Source organism: Musca autumnalis, unplaced genomic scaffold (genome assembly GCF_047663935.1).
Source record: "Musca autumnalis isolate F117 unplaced genomic scaffold, ASM4766393v1 scaffold_1, whole genome shotgun sequence".
Classification (NCBI taxonomy): Eukaryota; Metazoa; Arthropoda; class Insecta; order Diptera; family Muscidae; genus Musca; species Musca autumnalis.
In genome coordinates this window covers 333,307,852-333,318,138 of record NW_027411644.1, presented here as the reverse complement: position 1 = coordinate 333,318,138, position 10,287 = coordinate 333,307,852, and positions in this window count along the sequence as shown.

The following is a 10,287-nucleotide window of genomic DNA, read 5'->3' as shown; positions in this document are numbered from 1 at the left end:
AAGTTATTTTAATTATTAACATATAGACGACATAAACCTTTAGCTGTTTTCACTATTGCTTGCATAATTTATTTTAGATGGTCCATTCATTGGTTAATGAGTCTATTTCGGTTTAGGTCTCTGTTACTCTGTTGGTGACTTACGGAGGTAGCTAATAACAACACCAAATTTGACCTTTGGCTGTAGATCATTAATACGTATTCTCTTAGCGAAGAGAATAGGGATTTATTCTGTGCTGCGTTATCGGAGGTCTTTGTTTTTTCTTATTTCGCACTAAAACAAAATTGATTTAGCATCATCTAGCTGTTTTGACACACATACTTCTATCAATTGCAGACATTGGATACAGAAAACAAAAAAACTATTTAAAACCATCGTTATTGCTTCCGTACACAAACAAATTAACTCACTGACCCAATGTCATAGAATGTTAATGTTTGCTTTGTCTGTTTTTCACCCATGGCTAATTTTTAGAAGACAAGTTTTAGATAAATGCTTGAACTCCATAGAAGTGTTAGAGTACGTTTATTCTAGCGCAGATTATCATGGTTTGTTCGACAGATGTTTTTGAACATGTTATGACAAAGAAATCAAAAGCCAAATGCTCTAGTATCAATATGTCTGTTCGATTACTTCGGAAGAAAAAGGTCTTTTTCTCTCAACCTCGCTATCTTGTACTCATGGTGGAATAAGAGGGTGTTACATCGATGACAATAGGTGTGTTCGTTTACTCAACAATTTGTACAAATTTGTACAAGTCCAGTAACTTCTTGTAAACGACCAAGGTCTTTTGCATTGTACTGCAGAGTAAACGAACAACATCCAGTAACAATTTGTACAAATTTTAAGTAAACGAACACACATAATAATCGGACCATTTACTACACCAAACGTCAAAGTTGCTTACAATAACGCAAGAACTTTCTCAGAGAGTAAGGAGTTTTTATTCTCTTTTGCAAGAAAATTGTAAAAAGTAAACAGACACCTTGCCAGCAAAAACCAGCAAGCAATCACCTGACTTGCCAAAACAGAACAATTTGTCCGCCAATAAAGGAACCAAAGGAAGCAAAAATGTTGTATTTTATTTTATTTAAAATAAAAAAGAAAGTGACCCAAAAAAGGAATTTTTGCAACTTTGTTCTCCGAAAAAACAATACAATTAGGCTTGCTATTTCCACAATAAAATTGTTTTTAATTTTCACAAACCGAATATTTAACCAGTAAGGAAAGGATCAAAGTCGTGCGGGGCCGACTATATGATACCCTACACCACTGTGAATATGTAAAATATAAATCGGAGCTATATCCAGATCTTAATCGATTTCGATATAATTTGGCACATTTATTTCCAGACCGAATTCAGTCACACATTCTAAATAACGTTGAAATCGGACTTACATAGCGTGTTTGGTGCAGCAAATACACGAAATCGGCCGAAAATATATATATATATATGGGAGCTATATCCAAATCTGAACCGATTTCGATATAATTTGTCATACTTATTTCTAGACCGAATTCAGTCACACCTTCCAAATTTCATCGAAATGTGCGTGTGTGGTACAGAAAATACGTAAAATCGGCCGAAAATATATATGGGAGCTATATCCAAATCTGAACCGATTTTCACCAAAAGCAATAGCGTTCTTCATATGGATAAAAAACTGTAGTCCCTAATTTTCAGCTGAATCGGACAAAAAATGCGACCTGTACGTTGCGAACAAAAATACATGGACGGACATGCATAAATCGACTCAGAAAGTGATTATATATATATATCCCCAAAAGGAACTATGGGTGTATTTCGTTTCCTTTTGTATGTTACATACAAATGCACAAACACATAATACCCCTACCAAAATGTGGCGTTGGGTATAAAAACAGATGATTGATTGTTTTCAGGAAGAAGAAGAGTTACAAGTGCTTGTTAGAAGAAATTTGCCCAGTAAGAATTTGCAAACTCTCAGTAAAAGAACTGTCAACATGTCTTTCTCGATTCGCTCTCTTTTTCTGGCTTTTTGTGTCAACACTGTCAAAATTCGAAACATTTGTAATAATTATTACAAATTAAGGGCTGTTTACACCATCTATCAATGTCATATAAGCTGTCATTTCTTTCACCCATTCGACATTCTCTATGTTTGTCAAAATTGACGTCATCCATACAACTTTCAATTTGTGCGTTCATACTTACAAATGTTATTTTCGTACTACATAACCTATAAATATAAAAACAGCTGTTTTTGTCATTGTTTACATTTATTGTTGAGTTACAAATTTGCGCAAATTTTTAATTTTGGTTGAAGGAAAATGAATATCTAGCATGTTTGTTGTGGTTGAATAGGTTTTTTGGGGTTATAGAGGCATTCATGTTTTGCCACAAAGCAATAATTTCCAACACTGCTCCTTTCGACCTATTGATCTGAAAATAACAGTATAAACACCCTTTATTTACTTTTCTAAATACTTAAATATACATAACTTTCCATTTTCTTTTTTAAAAGATTTTGTTTTTCAAATTTTTTTTTGAGAATGCCAGAAAACAGCTGATAAATTTATGTTTACATACGAGAATGCCGTATCAAATAGAGCGCTCCCTAAATGAAAAATTTACATATGAGTTGCCAAATCATTTTGATAGATGAAAATTTTCATAGTGGTCACACTATGTGTACAACATTCGCAGGTAGAAAATTTGACATCTCATACGACATTGATAGATGGTGTAAACAACCCTTTATCGAGTACGCAGACAGGCATAATTATTTCAAAGGCAGCGCTAATGGGTACTTTACACGATATGTATTTTACATATGGGTTGTCACTTTTTATATATAAAATGTATACGCAAAGTGACAACCCATATGTAAAATACATATCGTGTAAAGTACCCATAAGCGTTTGTCATGAAAGTACAACTAAATTGGCAAACACCCATTGTTGTTGTAAAGAAAACAAAGAAATAAAAGAAGAAAAGTTCGATGGCGGAGAAGCCGCTCCACAGCCGATATATCGGAAGAGCTTCTGCAAACGGATAAACATACATACATGTCACATAATGGTGGTTGTGTGGGTTCGAATCTTCGGCTTTCCTTTTTCACTTGCGTCATTGGTCATTAAGCTCGTTTCCAACGGGAAATTAATTAAAAAGTAATAATTATTATTATCACTTAAAAAGATACAGCTCATACATATGTATATAGTCTGTTCCTTTAGTTTTGAAAATGGTAAAACCGGCAAAAGTAGTAAAAGTTGTAAACTGCTTCCATATTAATTGTATGGTGTCAGAAGTAAAGGAACGCTTTTCGAGTAAAAAGTGGTAACACTTGAAGATTCTTGCACGTAAAGGAACATTCAATTATGTTATAGCTCATTTAGACTAGTCATAAATTCTCAACTGAATTTAATAAATCCAGTACAAATCTCATTGCATTTAGATATACCTTTAGAGGATTTAAATGACAGTCAGCTGGATATTTTTATAGCACAATACCAAGGTAGATGCATTAGCCCATCTGATCGAATTTCAAGTGTCAAAAGAAGTTTTTGTAAATTAAATTCGTCTCAAAAAACATACGGAAAATTAAAAATGTATTGTTTAATGTTGAAAATGTTAGCACATTATGCTACGAATGCTAACTAAACAGCAAATAAAGAATTATTCTATCACAGTTTGCCCATCTAATGCCATGTTCAGACTAGCGGTAATTCGCTCTCTATTCGTTGTTCGACCCCAAATTACGATACAATTACTTCATTTCCCATACAAAATTTTGAGAACGAACAACGATTTTTGTACATTGTTCAATTTAAATTACTCTCAAATGAGAGAATTTATCGAAATAAATTAATTATGACAGGAAAAATAAAAAATTAAAAATTTATAGATTCACTTTGGCAGTTTTGTTGAGATGTGTGTTTTACTTACTATTTGTGTGCAAGTCAAGCTTAATCTCATATTTGTTGTTTTCAAATTTAAAAACAACAAGTTTAAAGTGGTTGTAGTTAAAATTAATTACTTTTGGGGATGGCAGAGAATACTAGTTTCGTCCAACGCCACTTGGACTCATCAGTTCTCTTAGTTCTTTGCATTGAAGGAAAGAACTCTTCCCCAATTTTATGACGACTCGAGCTCAAGAATAAGTGTAACTGATGAATTCGTTTAAATGCGAATTCAACCGAAACACCTAAAAACTCTCGTAGCAGCATATGTAAACCAAATTAACTACTCCCACTGTCATGTGTCTCCACATTGCAGAGAATGCACATAACTATTTTGATAGTTGTCGAAAAATAACAACAACCAATCGTCCACCGTGCTTTGTGTCTATTTTTAGATTCACTTTGGCAGTTTTGTTGAGATGTGTGTTTTACTTACTATTTGTGTGCAAGTCAAGCTTAATCTCATATTTGTTGATTTCAAATTTAAAAACAACAAGTTTAAAGTGGGTGTAGTGAATTAAAAATAGACACAAAGCACGAGTCGTCATAAAATTGGGGAATATTTCTTTGCTTCAATGCAAAGAACTAAGAGAACTGATGAGTCCAAGTGGCGTTGGACGAAACTAGTATTCTCTGCCATCCCCAAAAATAATCAATTTTAACTACACCCACTTTAAACTTGTTGTTTTTAAATTTGAAAACAACAAATAAAAATTTTGTAAAAATTTTTATTCTTTTCACACGAATTGTCAAATTTTGTAGATCGATTTACTCGCTTTAGCGCAAATGTAGAGCGCTGATTTTTAAATGAGGAATCCTTAATGATATATGGAACGGGTATACGAAAAATTAGATGTGTATGTCATCTGGGGCTGAGCTATGAATGCTTAAATTATTACGAATATAGACGAACGAACAAAAATAAGTTACAAAAACTGGGGGTAAGCTTGACTTACACACAAATAGTAAATTAAAAATTTATTAAAAATCCAAAACTTTTTAGAAAAACTGCAAAATATGAATGAAAAGTAAACAGTTTAACGACTAGTATACATTCAAATCATAGCAAATTTTGTTTTCTCTTCCATTGCAGTTGCATTTCTTGTGCATCGTTTCAATTTCGCGTACAAATTTAGAAACAAAAATCAAATGCCTGCCGGAATGTCTATATATATATCGTTAAGTTTTAAAATAGAAAAAATGAAAATATACTGAAAACTCCAACATTTTGAGAAAAAATAGAAAATCTGTCTGTTAACTCATTTTGTCTCTGTTAGTCTCGGTCCACACTAGCGTGTATTTCATTAAAACATTTTATGAAATTATGCGATTTAAGATTGCAAGGAACGGTCCTGACCGGCTTTAACATGGCAAAACCCAGGATTTATCTTGGTCCCTCTCTTATCTCAAGTGGACACTGAACTCCTCATGGTGTCACCTGGGGAACTGCCGTTAACACCCGTTAAAGGTAGTGAGCTAACATGAGCCGCTCGTTCACCCACACTATGCAACACTGAAAATGCAAACAACTTCTAGTATGCATTTTTTGAAAGTACATATTTAGACTACAAAAACCCTAATTGGGTTTTGTCCTGTCAGATCCAGTTCGGATTATATGGACCCATCTAAACCGGGCTAAATCTACACTTTTTTGCATTTATCGGGCCTTTATCTCAGAAACGAATAGGAATTTGGCCTTGCCGTCTTTAGCAATATTGTAGCCCTAAATTATTAGAACTTTTCTTTTGAAAAATAAGAACATAAGAAAAACTCCATCTAGGGCATCAAAATCTATAAAATATAGAAAATTGTACATAATTGCTGAAATTCTGGTCAGTTTCGGCTAAACTATTGGAAGTTGAACCAAGTAACCTTTTGCAAAAATCTTCCAAATTAAGTTCTCAACAATTCTTTAGAACATTCTGAAACTCTAAAATGCTTACTTTATGTTGTTTTAGCGGTATTTTGCATCATATCTTTTACAACACGTATTTCAAACACAGTTCACTCCAACAGTTTAATCTCTCATTTCAGATTTAACTACATTATTGACATTTTTACTAAATCGTCGTTGAAAAATGTACTGAAAACGACGGCATAGAGGCATTTTACAACAATGACATGTTCTGAAGAGTTGTGTATTATATTGCAGGGAATATTTTTCCAAAAGAAAATATTCAGAATAAATTAACGGTTTTTGCATATATTTTGAAATTTGAGGCAATAAATGTAGTTTTTGAGAGTTCATTATTTCTCCAAATATTTTATTCTTGTCCTTATCTACAAATTTGCTTCAGAGGTTAGAAGAATATTCGCATTGGTTTCAGAGATATAGCCCCGAATTTCTTTAAAAACTCAATATTTAACCATGTTTAGATGGGGCCATAAAATCCGAGCTGGATTTGACACAACAAAACCCAACTAGGGTTCCTTGTCGTTTGGGTCTGTACTTTAAAAAAATCCTCAGTTCGAATTGTTTGCACAAGATCACATTAAAAATGTTGCACAGTGCCATAAGAACGTTAAAAACTTGGGTTTGAGCGTCGGGTTAGTAACCCCCCCTAGAAAAAGGCAGCCTACTATGAAAAAAAAAAACGTTTTAAGGACCATGATCAGCGAGTCGGCACCTGTGCGCACTCTTTATGAGAAGGTGCAGTTTAGGCGCTGGCAGATGTACTTGAAAAGTATAAGGCCCATATAACTACCACACAGGAAATTCGAATGATTGGGAAAAACGTCACAACAACACCTAAAGGTGACAGACACACTGTATTATAGCTGCCATGACACGAAGCATGAGCTGGTCTCCAGCTTCACCCCAGTGAATGAAAGACTTGCTACAATACGGATAAAAGGAAAATTCTTGAACATTAGCTTTATCTGTGTAATATGCCACTATTGAGCATAACATTTTTTTGATTTTTTTTTTTTTTTTTGAATTATTGTCATCGTTATTTTAGCCAGTTCATTCATCCTAAGCGACGGATAAACCCTTTCATATGATCTCGCAACATCGTTTATTATCGTTCGTCTATTTGCTTGCAACTTTATCATTTTTTTAGGCCAGGAATAATGGCACTATGACCTTTCCTTGTTTGGTTTCCTCATACAAAACTCCTAACAACTTTGCCATTTTGTCGATTACATTACCGGAAGCCAGATATAAATTTGTCTTTTATTAACTAAAATTTAATAATTGCTATTATAACCCAAATTTCTATATTAGTCAAAAGTGGCCATGGACTGGTTAGGTTTGACACCTTAAATCCTAACCTACTAGAGCATTGATGAATTTGAACTTTTTTCTGTTTACGACTCTATCTGACCATTCAATCCCTTTGTATGCACGCAAATTCTACTAATTTATACTATCGCAAGTTGGTCAAAGTATACTTGAAGCAACGAACCCATCCCCTCCGATGAGAAATAAGGCCGGTGACCTAGCGTGATACTGCTTCACAGTGACTTCGACACTACCAGCCAACAAATTCAACTCTTCTATTGTGCGATATTACAAATTTGGCGCCCAACGTGGGGCCAGAAAAATTGAGATTAATCTTTTTTATAAAATCACATCTGTGCCACTCTTAGAGTACATGTATAATTTCTTCTGTCCCTTATTCTTTCAGTGCTTTCCGTACAATATAAGTGTTATCTTGATCACGAAAGGAATATGGAAATGATCAGGGGTTTTAGTCATTCATTCCAACCATAGTGTCCATGGTAGATAATACTCTCTTTCTGTCCGAATTATAATCTATATTCATTGCATAGACTTTCCATGAGGATTTTAATGCAGCTATTGGATAAATATCTGATATTGACCTCTTCATGAAGGTGTTTTAATGAATTTAATCTTCGTCATATTTGTGAAAACTGGAAATCATATTTCCTCTCCAATATGACACTCCTTTCATAATCTCATTCTTAGAAAGTCAGTCAATCGCTCCAGATTTTTACAGCTGCCAGTAATAATTAACAGTCATTCAGAGATATATACAGATATATACCTGAATACAGATGTATACCTGAATATTTACAAACCATATATACATTACTCTTTGAAATCCTGTGTTTGTTCTTCAATGATATAAAGTTTTCTAGAATTCATTGTTTTTTGGAATATTCTTAGCCTTTTAGCAAGTTTTTCCTTACACAATAGTGACGCTTGAAACAGAGCTTAAATTTGTTTACAAGATTCAGTGAGGTAATCCAAACAACCTAGATAACGCTTCCGTTGGTGGTGGTCCCTCCGAGCCAATTGTTTGTAATGCTTGTGCAATACCTATAACATCCCAGTCATACATTTATCAAACCGAATGCGGGCATATATTTCATAAAACTTGCTTTCAAAATTTTACCAAGACTGGGCCTTTCTGCCCCGTCTGTAATGCCAGGGTTAGTTTGGAAGCTCCAACCACAAGCGCTTCGAGAAGGTTACAGCGCAGAAAACGGGAAGTCAGGATTTCAGGGCCTCAGCTAGTGGAACATCCACTGCTGTAGGTTAATCAAACTCTGCTCATTTATCATCCGCTTCTACCAATATGAGTTCATCAGAAAATATAAAAGAGGTGATATCATCAATGTATGCAGCTCAACCAGCGTATAGAAGCCAGCATATCAAGGTTGAATATGAATAACGGAACTGCTCCTCAGTCTAATAATATTCCCCCACGAGTACATCGTATACCAACGACTCAGATGCCAACATTGCAAAATGTTGTGCAGCAAACTCTCAGAGATCTTTTTGGGATTCAGTCGAACAATCTGGAGAGTAAAAGGAGATCGTCTGGTAATATCCAGAATCAATCTACAGCAGGTTCCATCTCTCAGAATTCGTGGTCCTCTGACTTATGTGCTCGACCAGATAAAGTTCTCCAAATTATCTCCAACTGGAAGATAAGGTTCAACAGTGGTTTATCTGTGGAGAATTTTATTTATAGGGTAGAGGCCTTGACGTCGCAGACCCTACAAGGGAACATTGATATTCTCTGCAGTAACATCAGTGCCAATGACTGGTATTGGCGTTACCATCGATTAGTACCAGCCAGCACCTGGTCAATGCTCCGTCAGGCTTTGCGTTTGCAATTTAAAGACTCGAGAGCGGATGTTGATATCGGCGAGTTGATACGGGATCGAAAGCAGAAGGTGAATGAGTCTTTCGCCTGTTACGATTTCATACTCGACTTGACCGATAGATTGGGCGAGCCAATATCAGAGAGAGTGTTAAGGCCTCGTCACATAAGCTGCATGGCTTGTTAAGTCAGCATCATCGGCTTTCATATTTGTAAATGAACAAAAGGAAAATGATAGCATACCTTTTCCTTTTGTTCATTTACCAAATATGCCAGCCGATGACTTCAGCCAGCCAGAAATCCTCTTATGTGACGAGGCCTTAAGTTGAGATTTTGCGTAGGAATCTCTTACCGCAGGTTCAACATGACATATTTATCTTTACTATTCAACAGCACCTAAATACTTGCAGGAAACGAGAGGTTTTTATGCAAGACGTTCGGAGAAGGCATGTCTTGTCCTATTCCAGGTCAGTTCCATTTCCGAAAAGAGTAGCTGAGGTCGAGATAGACGACGGTAAATACTCCTGTCCTGATTCTTTTGATAGACTAGGGGAAAAAGTTTCAGCCTTGAGCATCATGTGTTAGAATTGTAACAAATCAGGTCATCGGTACCAAGACTGCTTGGCCGAAAGGACCGTATTTTGTTATGGGTGCGGTGCCCCAAATACATACGAGTATAAACCAAATTGCCAAATATGTCAACAAAATAACTCGAAACTGGGTGCACCAATGTAAACCCAACCAATGTCACAATTTTATCCAGACCATCTGAGGGTTGTCAGAATCATGATTATGAAAGCCAAAATTCTGAACGATTAGCCTATGTATTGAAGCCATTCCGCGTACGTTTGAAAGAGTGCCAATTAAGTAAAGAAATAATATTTAATGAGTCAAAAACCCCCTCAAGATCCTCTCGCCGAATGAAGGCCTTTTGGACTAGAGTTCACTGTGTAGATAAAAAAGGTGTTTCATCTATTTTGTCCTCCTCGAATGACGTAAGACCTTATGCTGACGTGGTTCTTTTCGGAAGTTTCTGGGCCTTTTGGACACAGGGACATCCATTTTTTGTCCCGAATTTAGATCGTGAGTTGTTTTTAGGAATTGATTTTTGGCTTACTTTTTACTTACTTCCGACTGAACTGGTTTCAAATAATAGACACTTGTGTCCATCTAATATATCCGAGTTGGACAATCAACTACCCCTATCTTTAAACCAAAAACAACGTTTGTCCCGTGTTATTTCTCTTTTCCCATCTTTTGCTGTGAGGGG